Raw genomic sequence first — 24,162 nt, 5'->3', positions numbered from 1 at the left:
ATATTTTACCTTCCTTCAGTTTTCTTGGAAGTTTGCCAGCTGCAAGGAAGCTCTGAAAGAGGAACTGCAGTGGTCTTGCTAGGACTCTCTTACATACTTTTAGGAGGATTGCCGGGAATCCATCGGGGCCAGTAGCTGAGTCTGTTTTCATTTCATCTATAGCCTTATTACATCGTCTTCCTTTATATCGATGTAATTTATCGTCGCCGCCTCTGATTTTATACCTGCAGTGGTAAAGAAGTCAGTTGGATTGCTGATTTGGAAATGCCCAAGGGGTGGAGTGAAAACACTCTTGAATTGCTCATTCAGTATTTCACTTACCCTCATTGGTTTTCCTGTGAGTGTGCCATCCTTTTCAAGGAGTGGCCCTATCCTACAGTGCACCGTAGCTGTTTCTTTGGCATACCTGTAGAAAGCTCTGGGGTTTGTTTTTATGTTGTCTATAGCCCAGGCTTCTTTGTCTGCTCTTTCCTTTTCATGGGAGAGTTGCAGACATTTCTCAATTTCCAATAGTTTTATTTTCAGGCGGGACTTTTCACTGCTTTCAATTTTTTGTTTAGGCGATTTGAAATTTTTGTACGCCGTCTCATTAAAATTTTCCTCTCTCTGGGGATTTTGTTCTTGTGTACAGTGGCCTTTCTCTCTGGGACACACTTGTAGCATATGGCTTGCATTACAGACATGAATTGTTGAAGTTTCATGTCGATGTCCGGCGAGGAGAGACATTCAGGCCAGTTTTGTTTGAGGATCTCTTTCTCAATTTGTTTCCAGTTTGCCTTATTGAAGTTCAAGCTGGAAAGATTCTGAGAGTTTCTTGTAGGCTGCATGCCCATGCTTTCCTTTGGCCCGTACATGGTCAGCTCTACCATATTGTGATCCGAGAGTAGTGTCGGTGTCACTTTCACATTATGGATGAGATCCATATTATTTGTGAAGCAGAGATCCAGTGTGTTACCTGCCCTGGTTGGTTGGAGTATTACTTGCTCCATGTACAGGGTGTTGATGAGGTTCAGGAGGGACCTCGCCTGTCCCCGTTCACATCGTGTCATTCCTGGGAGAGAAAAGCCCTCGGGCCATCTGACATTGAGTAGGTTGAAGTCTCCCATGAGAAGTACACTTATGTGCTGTTCTAGTGTGACTAGAACTTCTTCTATTTTTATAAGGCAGTCCTCAAACTTGCCCATATGGCTTGGGACATCTGGAGGGCGATATGTAGCACACACAACTACACCAAGTTGCCTTACATGTACAATTAGTGTGTCACACACCGAGTTTGAGTATGACAAAAGGACCTGGGGTGTGAGGTCCTCACGGATGTACATAGCAACTCCTCCATGACTCCTTTCTTTTCTGTCGGTCCGTAGTACAACATACTGTGGTATGTGTAATTCCGCATCCGCTATGTCCGGTTTCAGGTGTGTTTCCGTAAGTGCTATGCATAAGGCTTGATTGCATGCAACAAAGTCTCTCAAGAACGGGACTTTTGTCCTGTTACTGTGTGTTAGTAGTCCTCTGATGTTCAGTAGGAGCATCGAGGTGAGGTGTATGGTGTTGCCGGTGGTGTCCACCCTGGGTCCATCTGCTGTGGCGGTCTTGTGAACTGTGGGTAGTTCCATCTGTGAGCTTGAGTTTGATTGAGCCAGGTTAGCTGCTGTACAATCTTTTGTGCCATGCACAAAAAAGATTCTTGTTCAGCAGCTGCCCTTTCAACAACAGGTTGGCGGTCTGTGGCCCGCACCACATCTGCGTACCTCCGTTTTGGGGCAGGTGGTGCGTGGTCCATCCCTTTTCCTTTCGGTGGTTGGTTTCTGCGGCAGGGTCCCGGATGAGCAAAACGGCAGCCTGCACCATCCTCTCCATGCCGGCAGGCACCTCTCAGGTAGAACCTACATACCCTTGTGCGCTGCTTGTTTCCATCCTTTTTGGCATACGGATAGTTAGGTTTGCTTCTATCCTTGGCTGTTTCGTTTTTTGGTTTTGCCTGATTTTTAGTTTTAGTTTTTCCTCCTTTTTTGGTTCTTTCATCTCCATGTCCATAGCTTTTGGTGCCGGTAGGAGCACCCGCACTTGGGTTTACCTCCCGGGCAGGTTTCTCACTGGAGTTTTCTTCCTGGGCGTCTACCAGGTGGGGGTGACCTTTTTCATCAGCGCCCGCGTCTCCATCCTTGCCATCTTTACTTTGTTCGCGTTTTTCGCTGTCGAAGATGGCATCCAGCGTGTTAATGTGCGATCTGACAAGTGCGTAGGAGCGTATAAATTCTTGCTTCTTTCGCTCTATTTGTGCTGACGTCCTTTTGTATCCGCTGCTCTTCAGCGCAGCCGTGATTATGTTATTTGGATTTTCTCCGTCAGTGCATTGCCATCCTCTCAGGAACAAAGCCAGTTCGTCACTTTTCCAAGTCCTGGACATTCTTGATATTTTATCTATCTATCTATCTATCTGATTATATTAATTTATATTGATCTAATAGTGCAATAGGGTGTAGGGAAGAAATAGAGAAAGAGAGCGTCTATGTACTTAAGGAGAGATTGGGAGCCGAAAGAAGAGAGTAAGAGAGAAGAGGAAGAGGAGAGACTGAGAGCTGAAGGGAGAGAGAGAAAGCGTCTCTGTACTTAAAGAGAGATTGAGAGCTGAAAGAAGAGAGGAGAGATTGAGAGCTGAAAGAGGAGAGTAAGAAAGAAGAGAGTAATGAAGAGACAAGGAGAGGCGTGAGGGAGAGAACTGAAGAGACAGAGAGAGAAGGAATTAACAGAATGTAAACAGAATTAACGAGAGAATTAACGATATATATATATATATTAACGATAGATTACTACGATAGAATTACAGAATTAACGATAGAATTAACGATATATATATATATATATATATTAACGATAGATTATTACGATAGAATTACAGAATCAACGATAGAATTTACGGTATATATATATATATATATATATATATATATATATATATTAACGATAGATTATTACGATAGAATTACAGAATTAACGATAGAAATAAACGATATATATATGTATATTAACGATAGATTATTACGATAGAATTACAGAATTAACGATAGAATTAACGATATATATATATATATATATTAACGATAGATTACTACGATAGAATTACAGAATCAACGATAGAATTTACGATATATATATATATATTTATTAACGATAGATTATTACGATAGAATTACAGAATTAACGATAGAAATAAACGATATATATATATGTATATATTAACGATAGAATTGACGATATATATATATGTATATTAACGATAGATTGATTTTTACAGAATGTAAACAGACCTTACGTTTATTTACGGGTAAATTAATTAATGTAATAAGGGTACTTATCTTATAGAAGGTATACGAAGAGGTTTTTCAATGAAGAAAAGAAAAACGGTTCTTTTTTGCTGTTAGAGTTGACTGGAAATAAATTTTGAAGATTTCACCACGTGCTAATTTCGAAAGAGGAAAATCTGGCGTGCGTTGTTGAACTCAAGTGTACAAACTTGACTTGTAGCAGAATATATTGCGGTTTTTAACCAAAATATCCAAGTACACGTCTATAAGGTAACAATTTCTACGTTTTTTATGAGTTTTCGCCTATTAATTCGTCGAATCATGCAAACCGTCTTGTTTTTTTTATCACATATGTATATATATATATACATATATATATGTATGTATGTATGTATATACATATATATATATATATATAACTTTAATTGTTCCACCTCTTTGTGTTGTTGTCTTTTTCGGTTTTCTCGTTTGGATTAAACTTATGTATATATATATATATATATATATATATATATATATATATAAAAGGGGTAAAGACCCCCTTCGTTCATGAATGACCATGGGATTGCACCTAGACTGTTGCCCTCCTAGACACAAGTCCGGGCAAGGTTGTTTACGGAAGACCAGCAGTCGCCCATGCATACCAGCCTCCCCTCTCCACGCCACCAATGTTATCCAAGGGAAAGACAAAGGTCGATACAGCTTGGCACCAGTGACGTCGCAACTCATTTCTACAGCTGAGTGAACTGGAGCAACGTGAAATAAAGTGCCTTGCTCAAGAACACAACACGCAGCCCGGTACGGGATTCGAGCTCACAACCTCACGATCGTAAGCTCGACGCTCTAACCACTGAGCCATGCGCTTTCATACATACATATATATATATATATATATATATATAAAATATGTACATACATTTTTATAATTTCAGCTCATTGCTGTGGCCATGTTGGAGCACCGCTGTTTTGCTACACTGATTACTGAGATCCTCCTCTAATATATGCCACTTGGTTTAGAATGGAGTTTGATATAGCTACCCTTATTTGCACCTCTTGCCTTGAGGTACGTTCATTTGGGACTCTCGACAGGAAGACGTCCAGCTTTGATTGAAAAACGCCTACATTTACTTTGTGCAGATTCCTCAGGTTCTTTGGGAGAATATTAAACAAGATGTGGGCCCCCGAAACACAGGTTGTTGCAGTAACTGGTCCTGAAGCTCGATGGCATTGCTGGGATATTTGGCAGTGTGCGGTGTCGACCCGTTCCTTGCATTGATGTAGCTTCCAATGCCAAAATTTGGCACAATTCCTTCCAGGATCTTCCAGATGTATATATTACTGAATACCTCTCCCGCCTTAGCTTCAGGGAGTAGAGTCTTAGCTGTTGTAGCCTTTCCAATTAGCTGAGCTGTTGCAATGAGACGATCTTCTTTGTGAAGCTTCGCTGGATTGCTTCAAGGTCCGCTGTTAATTTTACACTGTTGGGTGACCATAGCTGGAAGCAGGAATCCATGCAGCTGGAGAAGAATGTCCTCCAGAGGACCATCGTGGTTTCCTACTCGCTCGTTCTGAATATTCTCAGGATCCATCGAGTCAGTTGTCTGCACTTTGTCACCATCCTGGTAATGTGCACTTGAAAAGCGGTATCATCACGCATGTCGATACCCAGGTCCTTCATTGACTTAGGCTCTGGGATTAAAATTCCCTGTGGACCAGTGTACCCTGTAAGTTTCATATTCAGTTTTGGATGCTGGTGGCGCAGGGCTTGGAATTTTTCAGCATTTAACTGCATATTATTATCCTCAGCCCATCTGTAAATTGAGGTCATCTCCTGCTGCAGGTGTGCAACATTGCTGGGCTTCTGTATTTTCTACGAGACATTCGTATCGTCTGCGTACCTTGCAAGGGTAGCTATCCGGGCAGTTGAGGGCATATCTAAGAGGGCCACTATGAAAAGCAGCGGTGCCAAGACAGTGCCCTGTGGAACACCGCTCACTATTTGTGTTTTCGTTGAGGTGGCACCATTGGCCACTACTTCCTGACTTCTATCTTTCAGAAAGTCATGTAACCACACAACAAGTTTTCCTGCTACGCCGAGAAATCGCAGTTTGTGGCATATCATACCCTAATCAACAGCTTTTGCGAAATCAAGGTATGTTACGTCCACATTTGAGTTGTTGAGTAACTGCCTCAACACCAAGTCATAATGTTGTAAGAGCTGGGTCAGGCAGCTCCTACCTGTTCGAAAGTCATGCTGGGTATCACTCAACAAATTATTTTCTTCAAGGTATGCAATTGGTTTCCCTCTGACGATCTGTTCCTTGACTTTGCTGATGTGTGAAGTCAGAGAGATATGCCTATGGTTTTGGCATCTGCTCTGCTTCCTTTATTGATTGGGCATATTATTCCCTCCTTCAGCTTGCTTGGCAGTCTGCCATTTGCAAGAAAGCTCTGTTTTTACTAATGTTTTTACTAACCCAGGCTTCTTTGTCTACTCTCTCCCTCTCAAAATTGTTGCAATCTTTATCCAATCTACATCAGTGTTGTTTTTAGGCGGGACCTTTCACTACTTTTTGGTTGAGGCGATTTGCAACCTTCGTCCGTCATATCATGAGAATCTTCCTCTCCTTTGGAATCTTGTTCCAATTTGTTGTGGCCTTGTGCTCTGGAACATATTTCTGGCATATGGCTTGCATAACAGACATGAAATATTCTAGTTTCATGCCAATGTCTGGTGTGGAGAGATATTTCGGACAGTCCTGTCTGCGGATCTCTTTTTGGATCGGTTTCCAGTCTACTTTGTGGAAGTTCCGATTGGAGAGATTTAGGGTGCTTCCTTTTGGCTGTATGCCTCTGGCTACTTTCGGCCCAAACATAGAAAGCTCTATTATGTTGTGATCCGAGACTAATGTCGGCGTTACTTTCACATCATGAATGATGTCTATATTGATTGTGAAGCAGAGCTCCAAAATGTTATTCTCCCTAGTTGGTCTGAGTACAACTTTTTCCATAACTAGTGCATTGGTGAGGTAGAGCAGGTGACTCCACCTGTGTTTGTTTGCAATGAGTCGTTCCTGAGAGCATGAGTCTTACTTCTGTGTGTGTAGGAGGTCGGTAAATATTTCCATTTCATATTGCCATAGTGAAATGATGTTTCACCACTTGTCATACGTCTGCAGATGCTTCAACATAAAGAGGCTCAATACAGGGCGCTCCCCATGTGTGTTTATTTCTGTAGGCATTCTTTGCCTAGCTTATAAATTATTATTGATTTTTATGTCTATACAAATAGTTGCGCTTCTCTCACATAAATTATTTCCTATGCGAGTGAGTCGAAACTTTCCAACAGTTTCTCCCAACACACGGCAAACGATATTTCGGAGCCAGATTCTCAGAACTGCCTCCATTGTTCCTAGAAATACAGATCTTTCGTAATTACCGCTTTATTAGGATCAGTTCTGCCACACGGAGCACGGATTACTTTCTACACTAAAGTGCTTCCATTACTATTATATAAATGAAATGTATACACCGTGCTCACTAACGGAACTAGAATGTGTGCCGCCCGGGGTGGCCCCTACGTTTGCCGCATCCAGACCCCTTTAAAAGTGCCACCCTGGCGGACCACACCTACCGCCCTACGCCAGCTATGCTAGTGACCCTGCTATATATGTTATGTTCCACTGCACCATTACTATTAGCAAACATTGGCATCGGATTGGCATGCAACAGAATTTCTTGTGTAGTCTTTCCTTTCTCTACATTTTGTCCGAATCTCATCTCTCAGGCCACTTATGCCTTTCGCTGTTTCATTATCGATAAATTACTAATTCCCTTCTTTGTGCCGATTCTCATCTCTCTGCCTCCTTTTCTTCCTCACTGCAAGGATTCTGTTTCTGTCAGAGCTCGCGAAACACGAGAACCAGCATGGTTTGAATGTCCAAGACTATCTGTGTATCATGACAGCCACCCGACGCTTCTATTACGAGAGGAGGACACACGGAATGGAGTATTGTCCGAGTTATTCTCCGCTCGTTAATTATACAACGCTGTCTACAAAGAGGAAAGCTATCAAGCGTCTCATATGAATATCTATTCCTATATTCAGTTTAAATATTCAAATTCCACCAAGAAAGATTTAGTTATGTGAAAGGCTTAGTGAAGAAGACGGAAGAGTTGATTTAATCCATGCGTTTTAGGGTACGCGTCATCGAGAAGGGATTCCATGCAACAATTTGCAAGTCAAAAATATTTGAAACTAAAACATGTCTCCCTTGAATTGAATCTCCTCTATTTGATTACAAAACGGAGAGATTACGACATTTAGCTGACCGCAACCATCCGTTACGAAAAAGGTGTTTTCATAAATATTTATTGGTAGAATCATAAGAGGTTTCAAGTGAATAAGAACTGTGAATAAAATTACGAAAGCCAATGAAAAATATATAAAGTTCAGTGCAGTTTATGTGTGAGAATCTGAGAAGATAGGGAGCTGAAGACAATGAATTTCTGAGAATTCGTCTTTGTTTTCTAGCAGAACGTTAATCTGGAAATAGTATAAAATGCAGGAATGAAAGTTGGTACGGAAAGTGAAACGGAAGATGCTGTGAGAAGTTCCATTCAACCGGTTAAGTGTGTGTCAGGTAAAAACAAAAAAAACTAAAAAACAAAATACAAAGAGAATAAGAGACTTAAAAAGAAAAAATAGAAAACAGAAGAGAGCAAAACGAAAAAGAAAAAAGAAAAAAGGAAAGAATAAAAGCATTAAAGTTACATAAAGAAAATATGCAGAAATTGTATAACCCTAGGCCGGAAACGAAGCCCAGATTTGAAAAACACGTAGACCAAAGTAACAAACAAACAAAAATAATAAAGCATGAATAAAAGTTAAACCTGATGCTTGATGCACAACCAGGACACCACTTGGTCCAATCAGAACGTCAAGCTCTAGAGTTTAGCCTTCCTGCTTAGGGAAAGCTATACTGTTTGCAAATGCAACGAGATCTTAAGATTTATCAATATAAAGATCTCCGTAACAACGAAGCCATTGCATGTGGGTGGGTGTATGCACACATTCCTTACCTGTTTATCAATAAAAAGATTTCAGTAACAATGACGCCATTGTGTGTGTGTGTGTGTGTGTATGTGTGTGTAATCTTTTATGTGTTTCAGTTATTACAATCACGGACTGCGGCCATGCAGGAGCACTGCTTTTAGACGAAGAAATAGAAGCCAGAACTTATTCTCTGTAGGCCTTGTTCTTATTCTCTCGATCTGTTTAGCCGAACCGCTAATTTACGGGGAAGTAGAAACACCAACACCGGTTCTGAAGTGAAGGTGGGGGACAAAACAGAGACAGAAATACAAATATATACATATATATATATATATATATATATATATATATATATGTGTGTGTGTGTGTGTTTGTGTGTGTGTGTGTGTGAATATATTCTTTTATTCTTTTACTTTTCTCAGTAACTTGACTACGGCCATGCTGAGGCACCGCACATAGGCGAACAAATCGACGCCAAGACTTATTCTTGGTAAGCATAGTACTTATTCCAGCAGATTCTTTTGGCGAACCGCTACGTGACAGGGATGTAAACACATCAGCTTCAGTTATCAATCGATGAGAGGTGGAGATAAACAGAGACAGATAGACAAACACTCCCCCCCGGCAATATATATATATATATATATATATATATATATATATATATATATATATATATATATATATATATATATATATATATGTATATATATATATGTATATAAGGTCGATATATCCCGTAGGATGAGTTCCTGGATCTTAAGAACTTTCCGGTCGAGAGAACAAGGTGTCATCATACCACTTTTTTCCTCCTTTGTACGGCCACACCTTGAATACTGCTGCCCACTGTGGTCTCCTCACACAAGACAAAACATCTCCAGAATTGAGTCACCCGAGAGGGCTCTCACTAACCAAATTGAAGGCATGGCTGCTCTCGATTATTGGGATCGCCTTAAAGCCTTGAAACTTTACTCCCTCCAGCGACGCCGTGAGCGGTACATCATTGTACGATGTGGAAAATATACCGCCAACTTTGCCCAAACGACCTAAACATTAGCTTCAAGGTTCATCCAAGACTTGGACCACGGGCTATACGTCCCCTGCCAAACTCAAGATCACAACATACATGTACATTGCAACATAATTTCTTTTTCTCAACAGGCCCTGCCCTATTTAACATTGTCCCGAGGGAGATCAAAGAGGAAAAGGATCCCATCAACTTCAAACAGAGTCTGGATAGATTCCTTCAAAGAATACCAGATAAGCCACCCATAATTGGATACAACTCACCCAACAAGAACTCACTACTTGAACAAAACTTGACTTAAACAGGATTCGAATAATCCTATCAGGTGGTGCTATTAAGTTAGACATGGCCTGGACCAATCTCTGGTCGAAACATATCTAAGTTTTATCTAAGTTTTTATATATACATATATATATATATATACATATATATGTAGTGCCTCTGTTGAACTGGATGGACGTCTATTTGTTTCTCTCCCAAGTCAGTAGCAAGCTACACAGCTTCAAAACTTAACTGACCTTAAATATATATATATTTGTAATCACGTGTTTGCCTACAAACCCGTAAGTACGTTTTTATTTAACTACAAATTGTTATATACACTTGTTTTTCTTTTAATATCCTCAAACAACCAAATAATCAATAACTCACACCCTTAAGAGAGAACATTTATATATTGATACACTTCTTTTACTCCCAAGAAAGAATATATATATATATATCAAAAATCAAAAGAAAAACAAACATGACTAGCTTGCAGGCCTGCAACAGACGAAATTGGTCTGATAATGAAATTGATGTTTTAATAAACACATGGTTCTCTCTTTCCCAAACAGAAAATTTTAATGTTTTGTGTTTGAATGAGATTGCCGAAAAAACATCACAAGTGGTCAACACACGATCCGTCAAACAGATTCGTAGCAAGCTGAAACATATCGAAGTATCTTTCAAACTGACAAAAGGCCATTTTGAAAAGCTTCTTTATATTTTCACTGTTCAAGAACAGCAACAGCTAGAAAATCAGCAGCCACAACAACAACAACAACAACAGAATGAACCACTCCTGGTTCCCAGCACAATGGCTGACCCTAACATCGGTCAAGCACAACAACAACAACAACAGCCACAGCAACAAGAACAACAACAGCCACTCTTCAACTCTAGCATACTAGATGATTCACTAAATGCCAGTATCTTTTCACCGCTCTCACGGCAACCACCACAATTATCATCATCATCATCACCACCGCTGCCACCATCGTCTTCTATCACCAAAAATACCAACAAAAAAACAAATAAGAAACCACTGCCCTCTTCCCCCACATCACCACCTCAATACTACTGCAGTAACAAAAACATAAAGAAACATAGGAAGCAGAATGCGCCCCCCACGGCACAAACAAGAAACCCCAAAATATGCCGCTATTCACTGCGCCAGAGACTCTGCACAAATAGTGACTGCATCTTCACGCATCTACCCGGCACTAGACGCACTACCGGCCAAGGCCAAAGCACGCATCCCACAATAACATCAACACCACCAAATAGTAAATCGAAATTCAAAACACACACGACTCGTAGTCCCAAAATCTGCCGGTATTCCCAACGTGAGAGAACATGTCTGCTGAGTGACTGTCCCTTCACTCATCTTCCAGGGACCCGACGCACAAACAGAAACGGGGCTTCAAGCCAACACACAAACCTGAATAAAAATAAAAATAGAAACACACCATGCTGCAGTAATGCTGGTCCAGTCTTTTCAGGAAGACACAAAAACAACAACAACAAAAGTGGAAACTACAACCCCATTCAACAGTGCAACCACACCTCCAGTCAAAAACTTCTCCCTAAGCAGGAAAATTCTTTTTTAGCCATGTTGAACATGGCAAAAGAGATACACAAAAATATTCTAGCCATCACTCAACACCATCCTATGCTATTACCCCAGTGCACCAATTCCCCACATTGCTGCCACTAACACACACAAAAAATCCAAGCCCCCTGCAACAGTCAAAACCAGCCACTACACTAACTTCCACATTTCTACTCAATGCACAAGGTGTCAGCCCTTCCATCAATGCACAAAAATGGAAGGTCCAATTCATTGAAGACTGGGTTGGTAACCATCCACACCACATCCCTTTCTTCATTCTCACTGAGACCCACCTTGACAACTCCCACTTGGAAGCCGAAGTGAGAGTGAAGAATTTCACAACCATCCGCGCGGATCGTATCGGCAGGAGGAAGGGTGGAACTGCCATTTTCCTGCATGACTCGTTTACAGCAGATGGAAATAGTATATTCTCCAACGGCTAGTGTGAATCAGTCACCGTGCACAACAAAGCCAATGACCTGACAGTAATTGGGCTCTATAGGCCGCCCCAAAAACCCATACTGTGCTTTAAAGAATGCCTGAACAGCATTAAGTGCTTTATTCAACAGTGCCATTCTAGCAACCTACTCATGATGGGAGACTTCAATCTACCCTGTGTTGACTGGACTACAAACTGCTTGAAACCAAGCACTCCCGCCTCAACCGCTGACAAAGAAGCAGCAGAGTCACTTTTCGACTTTACGAATGAGTTTTTCTTGTCCCAACTTGTCCTTGCACCAACATGACATCAGAACATTTTGGACCTAGTGTTTAGTAACCACACTAACACTATACATAACGCTACAGTGGAAAAAAACCCTTCTTTCAGACCATGACATGGTTCTCTGTAACATGAAATTCCACCAGCCGAAAGCTAATCCTAGCGACCTCCCTCCAGCCCACACATTTGACAACATGGATCTCCATAATGCCAACTGGGATGCAATCAGGAACGAGCTATCACATGTTGACTGGTCCTTTACACATACACACATCTCCACCAACCATAAAACATCTTGGCAGATCTTTGTAGACACCGTCACAGACATATGTGCAAAACACTCCCCACCAAGACCTGTGAACAAAAAGTGCAGAATCCCCCAAAACAGAAAAACCATTATCAGAAAAATAAAAAGAACAAACAAAAAAATTAACAAACTAAAGTACTGCCAACAGCAACACACACATTCGACGGCTATCGCACTGCTTGAATCCAAAAAATATAACCTCCAACAATGCATGAAGACCCTCATCAATAACCAAAGATCAGCTGAGGAGAAGTGGGCCATTGAAAAAATCAAACTCAACACCAAAGTGTTCTTTTCATTTGCGAGGAAACGCAGGGTCACTGTCTCCATTGTTGGCCCTCTAATTGATGAAACTGGCACTCTCCAAGTAAATGCCAAATCCATGGCCGAGATACTGCAGAAACAATACTGCTCTGTTTTCAGCAATCCTGATATGGCCGATCTGGGCTGTATCAGTGATGTCAACCCCCAACACACTATATCGGACATAACGTTTAGTGTCCCTGATGCCTTAGCGGCGATAAACGAAATAAAACACAATTCAGCAGTAGGCCCCGATAGGTTCCCTGCGTGTGTCCTGAAGGTGTGTCGACACCAACTTGCATCTCCCCTTGCTAATCTGTGGAGAAACTCACTGGATGCTGGCTATATTCCAAAAAACCTTCTGTCCCAGTCTGTTGTCCCAGTTTTCAAAAAGGGAAACAAGTCCCTTGCAGTGAACTACCGTCCGATCTCACTCACCTCTCATATCATCAAGGTATTTGAGAGGGTGGTGAGATCTCGAATAACCCAATTTCTGGAAAGCAACAGACGGCTGATCTCCAACCAACATGGGTTCCGTAATGGAAGGGACTGCCTAACGCAGCTCCTGCATCACTTTGATGACATTTTGAGAGCTTTGGGAGAGGGCTCCAACACCGATGTCATCTACCTTGATTTCAGTAAGGCCTTCGACAGGGTCGATCACAAGATCCTATTGAAAACACTATCCAACATTGGTGTCTCTGGAAAGTTACTGAAATGGATCAAGTGTTTCCTGACAGACAGATCTCAACATGTTGTAGTTGAAGGGGTAAAATCAAGCCCAGCCAAAGTCAGTAGTGGCGTTCCGCAAGGCACTGTGCTGGGCCCACTTCTTTTCATCATTTACATTAATGACATTAATGACATCATCAAGCACAGCAACATAAAAATCTTTGCAGATGATTCCAAGCTACAGAAGGTCATAAATGAGGCGAGTGACCGGACATGCCTTCAGTCAGATCTACTGGCTGTTATCCAATGGGCAGAAAAAAACAATATGCTGCTGAACGAGGATAAATTTGAGTTAATCCACTTTGGAAAAGAGGATGCCCTGAAACTCCCATACTCCCATCCTTCAGGTGAAACTCTCGCGGCGTCCAACAACATCAGAGACTTGGGAGTAATTGTGGACAACAACATAAGCTGGGCCACTCATATAAACACCAAAGTCGACATGGCCCGCAGAATGTGTTCCTGGATTCTCACAACTTTCCAGTCGAGAGATATCCACACCATTATCCTTCTCTTCTCCACTTTTGCCCGATCCCACCTTGAATACTGTTGTCCACTGTGGTCTCCCCACACAATACAAGGTATCATAAAGGTTGAAGCACCTCAAAGGGCAATCACAAAAAAGATAGATGGCATGACAGGCCTCGACTATTGGGGTCGACTAGAAAAGCTGAAACTTTATTCTCTCCAACGTCGTCGTGAGCGCTACATCATCTGCATGATGTGGAAAATATTCCATCAGCATTGCCCAAATGATGTTGGCATCACCTTTAAGGTACATCCAAGGCTTGGGCCCCGTGCCATCCGCCCAAAACAAAAATCGCACTCTCATCTCATAACAACAATACGGCACAATTATTTCACCTCAATTGGCGCCGCTCTCTTTAACATTACACCAAAACACATTAAAACAGAAACTGACCTTATAGGGTTCAAGAGGTCTTTGGACAGATTCCTTCAAGAAATCCCGGATAAACCCCCTACACCTGGATATGTCTCTGTAAACAATAACTCTCTACTTGAATGGGCCATAATGCCCAAATTCTGACTTGAAAGACTTCACCAGGTGGTGCTATTAAGTTAGACATGGCCTGGGCCAATAATGGCCGAAACCTAACAAAGTATCAAAGTATCAAAGTATATATGTAGTATGTATGTATATACATATATATATATATATATAACTTTAATTGTTCCACCTCTTTGTGTTGTTGTCTTTTTCTGTTTTCTCGTTTGGATTAACCTTATGTGTATATATATATATATATATATATATATATATATATATATATATATCTATACAATATGTTACATTACTCGGTAGTCAAGATAAAACTCTGAGTTTCAGATGCCGAAGTGGAAATCCACAACACCATCTCTTCGGTTATCTGGCTATTTGAAAACGTTATGAAAAAATACCGTTAAAATGAAGGGAAATTACTCTGTTATAACTCTGCTTTGCCTGCGTACTTATACATTGCTCGCATTTTTCGTCATAAAAATTATATAAAAATACAGAAAAATATAAAAATATATAAAATATATAAAATCTTCTTGGGACATAACACAGAAAGCATGTTCTATCCGTTTTCTTTAGGGGACCAAAAACGTAACAGAAATTTAGTCACATGTGGGCATGATCCGAAAAGCTCTGTCCTTGTATTTAGACATGTGGTAGGGTCTAAGCTGCTTTTCCAGATAAGCCATCTCTCCATGTCGCATAAACCGCACCTTCCGCTGCCGTTAGTATAGGGCTTACATCTGGCCAAAATCTTCCATTGTATGTTATAATCGACACCTTTATCTCTTAAAGACCAAATATGATTGGATAATTGTGTCGCTTTTCTTTTGTTCCAGTGCCTAAAGCTCAAAGTGTGGTTATTGAACCTGGCCTTGAAATTACCCTCTGTCAGGCCCACGTATTTCTTCGTCGAAACGGTGTCTTTAGTGGTTATAGAGTTTACGGTAACTTCATATATGATGGTCTTGGACATGCAAGCTCCATTTAGCGGGCACAATTCTACCGAGTAATGTAACATATTGTATAGATAAATTTCCTCTATTTACATAATATTGAGGTCTCTTTCTTTCTTTTGTTATCTTACCGTTTTATCAATATATATATATATATATAATATATATATATATATATATATATATATATATATATATATATATATATATATATGTATATACATATATATACATATATATGTATATACATATATATATATATATATATATATATATATATATGTATATATGTATATACATATATGTATATACATATATATACATATATATGTATATACATATATATATATATATAATATATATATATATATATGTATATACATATATATATATATATGTATATACATATATATATATATATATATATATATGTATATACATATATATATATATATTTATTATATATATATATATATATATATATATATATATATATATATATATATATATATATATATAAGTATTTACATATATATATATAAATATATATGTATATAAAAGGGGTAAAGATCCCCTTCGGTCATGAATGACCATGGGATAGCACCTAGAATGTTACCCTCCAAGACACAAGTCCACGCCACCAGTGTTATCCAAGGGAAAGACAAAGCTTGGCACCAGTGACGTCGCAACTCATTTCTACAGCTGAGTGAACTGGAGCAAGGTGAAATAAAATGCCTTGCTCAAGAACACAACACGCAGCCCGGTCCGGGATTCGAGCTCACAACCTCACGCTCGTAAGCTCGACGCTCTAACCACTGAGCCATGCGCTTTCATACATACATATATATATATATAAAATATGTACATACATTTTTATAATTTCAGCTCATTGCTGTGGCCATGTTGGAGCACCGCTGTTTTGCTACACTGATTACTGAGATCCTCCTCTAATATATGCCACTTGTGTAGAATGGAGTTTGATATAGCTACCCTTATTTGCACCTCTTGCCTTGAGGTACGTTCATTTGGGACTCTCGACAGGAAGACGTCCAGCTTTGATTGAAAAAACGCCTACATCTACTTTGTGCAGATTCCTCAGGTTCTTTGGGAGAATATTAAACAAGGTGTGGGCCGCCGAAACACAGGTTGTTGCAGTAACTGGTCCTGAAGCTCGATGGCATTGTTGGGATATTTGGCACTGTACAGTGTCGACCCGTTCTTTGCATTGATGTAGCTTCCAATGCCAAATTTGGCACAATTCCTTCCAGGATCTTCCAGATGTATATATTACTGCATACCTCTCCCGCCTTAGCTTCAGGGAGTAGAGTCTTAGCTGTTGCAGCCTTCCAATTAGCTGAGCTGTTGCAATGAGACGATCTTCTTTGTGAATCTTCTCTGGATTGCTTCAAGGTCCGCTGTTAATTTTACACTGTTGGGTGACCATAGCTGGAAGCAGTAATCCATGCAGCTGGAGAAGAATGTCCTCCAGAGGACCATCGTGGTTTCCTTCTCGCTCGTTCTGAATATTCTCAGGATCCATCGAGTCAGTTGTCTGCACTTTGTCACCATCCTGGTAATGTGCACTTGAAAAGCGGTATCATCACGCATGTCGATTCCCAGGTCCTTCATTGACTTAGGCTCTGGGATTGAAATTCCCTGTGGACCAGTGTACCCTGTAAGTTTCATATTCAGTTTTGGTTGCTGGTAGCGCAGGGCTTGGAATTTTCAGCATTTAACTGCATATTATTATCCTCAGCCCATCTGTAAATTGAGGTCATCTCCTGCTGCAGGTGCGCAACATTGCTGGGCTTCTGTATATTTCTACGAGACATTCGTATCGTCTGCGTACCTTGCAAGGGTAGCTATCCGGGCAGTTGAGGGCATACCTAAAAGGGCCACTATGAAAAGCAGCGGTGCCAAGACAGTGCCCTGTGGAACACCGCTCACTATTTGTGTTTTCGTTGAGGAGGCGCTATTGGCCACTACTTCCTGACTTCTATCTTTCAGAAAGTCATGTAACCACACAACAAGTTTTCCGCTACGCCGAGAAATCGCAGTTTGTGGCATATCATACCCTAATCAACAGCTTTGCGAAATCAAGGTATGTTACGTCCACATTTGAGTTGTTGAGTAACTACCTCAACACCAAGTCATAATGTTGTAAGAGCTGGGTCAGCAGCTCCTACCTGTTCGAAAGTCATGCTGGGTATCACTCAATAAATCATTTTCTTCAAGGTATGCAATTGGTTTCCCTCTGACGATCTGTTCCTTGACATTGCTGATGTGTGAAGTCAGAGAGATATGCCAATAGTTTTTGGCATCTGCTCTGCTTCCTTTGTTGACTGGGCATATTATTCCCTCCTTCAGCTTGCTTGGCAGTCTGCCATTTGCAAGAAAGCTCTGGAAGAAAATCTGGAGGGGTTTTGCCAGGGCATGGATACACGATTTGAGGAGGATTGCTGGTAAACCATCAGGACCATCCGTTGAGTTTGCGTCCACTTCATCTATGGTTAGTAAGTCTTCTTCGCTAATGTCGATGTATTCCATCGTAATTGCCTCGCTGGTTATAGGTGAGGCGGCAAAAAAAGTCCACCGGTTGATTCACTTGTCTGTGTTCCAACGGAGTGATAAAGACACTTTTGAATTGGTCATTCAGTACCTCACTGATCCTGGTTGGGCTTTCTGTGAGGGTGCCATACTTTAGGAAGAGGGATCCTATCTTGCGGTGCATTGATGCTGTCTCTGTGGCGTAATGAAAGAAGGCCTTTGGATTTGACTTAATGTTTTTACTAAACCAGGCTTCTTTGTCTGCTCTCTCCCTCTCATAAAATTGTTTCAAGCTTTTTCCAATCTACATCAGTGTTGTTTTTAGGCGGGACCTTTCACTACTTTTGGCATGTTGGTTGAGGCGATTTGAAACCTTCGTCCGTCGTCTCATGAGAATCTTCCTCTCCTTTGGAATCTTGTTCCTATTTGTTGTGGCCTTGTGCTCTGGAACATATTTCTGGCATATGGCTTGCATAACAGACATGAAATATTCTAGTTTCATGCCAACGTCTGGTGAGGAGAGACATTTCGGACAGTCCTGTCTGCGGATCTCTTTTTGGATCGGTTTCCAGTCTACTTTGTGGAAGTTCCGATTGGAGAGATTTCGGGTGCTTCCCTTGGGCTGTATGCCTCTGGCTACTTTCGGCCCAAATATAGAAAGCTCTATTATGTTGTGATCCGAGACTAATGTTGGCGTAACTTTCACATCATGAATGATGTCTATATTGTTTGTGAAGCAGAGATCCAAAATGTTATTTTCCCTAGTTGGTCTGAGTATAACTTGTTCCTTGACTAAGGCATTGGTGAGGTAGAGCAGGTGACTCCACCTGTGTTTGTTTGCATCGAGTCGTTCCTGAGAGCATGATCTTACTACTGTGTGTGTAGGAAGTCGATAAATATTTCCATTTCATATTGCCATAGTGAAATGATGTTTCACCACTTGTCATACGTCTGCAGATGCTTCGACATAAAGAGGCTCAATACAGGGCGCTCCCCATGTGTTTATTTCTGTAGGCATTCTTTGCCTAGCTTATAAATTATTATTGATTTTTATGTCTATACAAATAGTTGCGCTTCTTTCACATAAATTCTTTCCTTTGCGAGTGAGTCGAAACTTTTCAACAGTTTCTCCCAACACACGGCAAACGGTTTTCGGAGCCAGTTCCTCAGAATTGCCTCCATTGTTCCTAGAAATACAGACCTTTCGTAATTACCGCTTTATTAGGATCAGTTCTGCCACACGGAGCGCGGGATACTTTCTACACTCAAGTGCTTCCGTTACTATTATATAAAAGAAATGTATACACTGTGCTCACTAACGGAGCTAGAATGTGTGCCTCTCGGAGTGGCCCCTACGTTTGCCGCATCCAGACCCCTTTAAAAGTGCCACCCTGGCGGACCACATCTACCGCCCCACGCCAGCTATGCTAGTGACCCTGCTATATATGTTATGTTCCATTGCACCATTACTATTAGCAAACATTGGCATCGGATTGGCATGCAACAGAATTTCTTGTGTAGTCTTTCCTTGTCTCTACATTCTTGTCCGAATCTCATCTCAGGCCACTTATGCCTTTCGCTGTTTCATTATCGATAAATTACTAATTCCCTTCTTTGTGCCGATTCTCATCTCTCTGCCTCCTTTTCTTCCTCACTGCAAGGATTCTGTTTCTGTCAGAGCTCGTGAAACACAAGAACCAGCATGGTTTGAATGTCCAAGACTATCCGTGTATCATGACAGCCACCCGACGCTTCTATAACGAGAGGAGGACACACGGAATGGAGTATTGCCCGAGTTATACTGCGCTTGTTAATTATACAACGCTGTCTACAAAGAGGAAAGCTATCAAGCGTCTCATATGAATATCTAGTCCTATATTCAGTTTAAATATTCAAATTCCACCAAGAAAGATTTAGTTATGTGAAAGGCTTAGTGAAGAAGACGGAAGAGTTGATTTAATTCATGCGTTTTAGGGTACGAGTCATCGAGAAGGGATTCCATGCAACAATTTGCAAGTCAAAAATATTTGAAACTAAAACATGTCTCCCTTGAATTGAATCTCCTCTATTTGATTACAAAACAGAGAGATTACGACATTTAGCTGACCGCAACCATCCGTTACGAAAAAGGGGTTTTCATAAATATTTATTGGTAGAATCATAAGAGGTTTCAAGTGAATAAGAACTGTGAATAAAATTACGAAAGCCAACGAAAATATATAACGTTCAGTGCAGTTTATGTGTGAGAATCTGAGAAGATAGGGAGCTGAAGACAATGAATTTCTGAGAATTCGTCTTTGTTTTCTAGCAGAACGTTAATCTGGAAATAGTATAAATTGCAGGAATGAAAGTTGGTACGGAAAGTGAAACGGAAGATGCTGTGAGAAGTTCCATTCAACCGATTAAGTGTGTGTCAGGTAAAAAACAAAACCAAAACAAAAACAAAGAGAATAAGAGACTTAAAAATAAAAAATAGAAAACAGAAGAGAGCAAAACGAAAAAGAAAAAAGAAAAAAGGGAAGAATAAAAGCAGTACAGTTTCATAAAGAAAATATGCAGAAATTGTATAACCCTAGGCCGGAAACGAAGCCCAGATTTGAAAAACACGTAGACCAAAGTAACAAACAAACAAAAATAATAAAGCATGAATAAAATTTAAACCTGATGCTTGATGCACAACCAGGACACCACTTGGTCCAATCAGAACGTCAAGCTCCAGAGTTTAGCCTCCTGCTTAGGGAAAGCTATACTGTTTGCAAATGCAACGATATCATTAGATTTATCAATATAAGGATCTCCGTAACAACGAAGCCATTGTATGTGGGTGGGTGTATGCACACATTCCTTACCTGTTTATCAATATAAAGATTTCAGTAACAATGACGCCATTGTTGTATGTGTGTGTGTGTGTGTGTGTGTGTGTGTGTGTGTGTGTGTGTGTGTGTGTGTGTCTGTGTGTGTAAATCTTTTATGTGTTTCAGTTATTACAATTACGGACTGCGGCCTTGCAGGAGCACTGCTTTTAGACGAACATATAGACCCCATAACTTATTCCCGTAGGCCTAGTTCTTATTCTCTCTATCTGTTTAGCCGAACCGCTAAGTTACGGAGAAATAGAAACACCAACACCGGTTCTGAAGTGAAGGTAGGGGACAAACACACAGACAGAAATACAAATATATACATATATATATATATAATATATATATATATTATATATATATATAATGTGTTGTGTGTGTGTGTGTGTTGTGTGTGTGTGTGTGGTGTGTGTGTGTGTGTGTTGTGTGTGGTGTGTGTGTGTGTGTGCGTGGTGTGTGTGTATGGTGTGTGCGTGTGTGTGTGTGAATATATTCTTTTATTCTTTTACTTTTCTCAGTAACTTGACTACGGCCATGCTGAGGCACCGCACATAGGCGAACAAATCGACGCCAAGTCTTATTCTTGGAAGCATAGTTCTTATTCCAACAGATTCTTTGGCGAACCGCAACGTGACAGGCATGTAAGCACATCAGCTTCAGTTTCTATCGATGAGAGGTGGAGATAAACAGAGACAGATAGACAGGCACCCCCTCCCCAGATAATATATATATATATATATTTATATTTAACGTTTGTAAACATAATTATACTTAAAAGATATAGTTTTAATGATTTTTATAATGATCACCTAATTATCTGAATTATGATAAATTTTATTTAGTTATTTATCGTCTTAATAATAGTAGGAATTTTGATGATGTAAAGCCTAAATTAGTATTAAAATAAAAAATAAAAGAATAGTAATAAAAATTAAAATAAAATAAAATTTAATTCAATTAATGAAGATAATAAATTTAATACTATCACAATATTTATAGTTATAATAATGATAGTTATAATAATTATAATGATAATGATAATAATTATATAACAATATAATAAATAATGCTAATAATAATAATAAATAATAATAATAATAATAATTATATTAATAATAATATTGTAATAATAATATAATAATAATAATAATAATAATAATAATATAAAGATTTAAATAAAAATAAAATTTGGTTAATCATTCCTTTTGGCGCTGAGGTTTAAAAAATCTCATTAAAGAGATTGTAAATATGATTGAAGTATTTATTAGGGATAATAAAAATATTATAATATTTTTTCTAAAGATACTTTTGATGTTGGTTATTCAACTACTAATAATATTGGCAATATTATTTCTTCATGTAATATTTTTAAATTAAAAATTCTATAGATATAGATTAAATATTGATTCCATATTAATAATAAAGATTAATTTTGTACGTGTAGGGATAAGTCCATATGTAAATTTAACAATTATTGTAAATTAGATAATGTAGTCTATAGGTGAATGGTAACTATAATAGAGATAAGATTTGAATAATCGCTATTTAATATATTTATATAGGTCCACTTCGAAAAAATGATATCTAGAATTTCTCAATATATGTATTCTTTTAGGAATAAAAATCTTATAAATTCAACAAGTTCAGTAAATATATTGGGACCTTAAATCAAGATCTTTAAAATAAATAAATTGGGGATATTATTTGTTGGGCTAAATCATATACTATAGGAGTAATAATTGTTCTCGTTGTAATAACGAAATTAAGGAATATTATTTAACAACAATTATGCGTTGGTAATTTTGGACGAACGTAAAATTAAATGTAAATAATAATTAAAGTAACCTTACATAGATTTAGCTAATAAATAAATAATTATATTATTTTTAAATATTATTTAATAATATAAATCAATCCAACATAATAATATATATTGATTTAATTACTTATTATTTAGACTTTAAATTTATAGTAAATAGTCATTTATATCTAATGCTATAATAATTTCTATGTACCTATATATTACATTTAACTTATCTTTAGTATATATTAAACCTTATTCAATCTTATGTGGTTTATTTATTTATTGTAGATATTATTTAATAGTATTAGAATATTTTCACTATTCTATTATATGTTATATTAATATTTAAACAAAATGAAGAAAATTGAATTCTTTATTACAATTTTGATTTATATTGATTTAAATTGAACAATGATTTCGAGGGTTATCGGTTGGCGGGCGCCAGTACCTCTCCCATTATTATTATTTTTTCCATCTTTGTCGTTTTCATACACATTAATGTTTCTGTCCAGCCCGCAGCTACATTTATCTATGTACGACCTTCATGGTCAATTCGATGAAAATAAAATAGATATACCATACGCCATATACATATATAAATACATATGTTGAACATTTTTAATATTAATTTATAACATAGAGCATAATTATTATGGCTTAACTTCAGCTTTGACGAAAAGATAAAAATTATTTATTTTGGATATACAATTGATTTTCTTTGTATTAGGATGTATACAATGCTAAACATATTTCTAACTGTATATTACTGGTAATGGAAGAATTGGTGACGCGCATCCTCGATGATAGTGATGCTGTTGACATCGTTTTATTGGACTTGTCAAAGCTTTTGACTCGGTTAACCACCGCCTATTACTTGTCAAGCTTCAAGCATATAGTTTTCATCCGGATATGTACGATGGGTTGGTGCCTTCCTCTCAGATTGCTCCTTCCAAGTCCAAGTTAATGGTTCGCGATCCGACGTCTCCAGTGCGAGCAGTGGCGTGCCTCAAGGTTCAGTGCTTGGGCCTTATTGTTCTTAGTCTTCATAAATGACTTGCCCGACGACCTCACGCAACACACCCTTCTATTGCCGCCGATGTCAAACTGGTCGCTCCTCGCGGTGATATAGAGGATCTTCGTCGATGCTCCACCAAATTTAAGAGGTGGTCTAACGAATGGGACCTGTGTCTGAAACGTGCAAAGTGCTGTCATCTGCTGTTGGCTCTCCCTCCTGCAACTCAACTTGATTTCGAGCCGGGTCGTCTGCTGCTGGAGAGGACCGATCAGGTAAAGGACCTGGTATCTTGGTGGATTCCTCTTTTCGCCTTCGGCCCGTGCGGTCCATGCTGCAAACAAAGCACGTGGAATTCTGTTCTTGATTCGACGGTCATTCGGAAGGCTCACAGCAGCCATATCCCTACCACTCTATGTCACGCTGGTGAGACCCATATTGGAGTACGGGATTCAAGCCTCTTCTTCTTATCTCCTCAAAGACATACAGTATCTCGAAAGAGTCCACAAGCTGGCTAACCCGCATGGTTCATGTCTCAAAGTTTTTCCTATGAAGAATGGCTGAGGACGCTCGACCTTTATTCTCTAGAAAAACGCCGCCGCCGTGGTGATCTCATTCTCGCCCACAACATCATAAG

The 24,162-nt window shown here is 39.3% G+C and overlaps 1 long non-coding RNA gene across 1 annotated transcript; it reads right to left on the bottom strand.

Moving 5' to 3' along the window:
- Positions 1-1,841: 1,841 nt before the first annotated feature.
- LOC118764745 lies at positions 1,842-24,156 on the bottom strand. Its single transcript, XR_005000541.1, has 4 exons — positions 23,948-24,156; positions 19,313-19,317; positions 6,839-6,848; positions 1,842-1,852 (listed from the first exon to the last, which is right to left on the bottom strand). It is a non-coding gene; the product is annotated as an uncharacterized LOC118764745 (long non-coding RNA).
- Between the last annotated feature and the right edge of the window lie 6 nt (positions 24,157-24,162).

Source organism: Octopus sinensis, linkage group LG9 (assembly GCF_006345805.1).
Source record: "Octopus sinensis linkage group LG9, ASM634580v1, whole genome shotgun sequence".
NCBI classification, from domain to species: Eukaryota; Metazoa; Mollusca; class Cephalopoda; order Octopoda; family Octopodidae; genus Octopus; species Octopus sinensis.
Note: the sequence above shows the minus strand (reverse complement) of the source record. Positions and strands in the feature narration are given on the sequence as shown.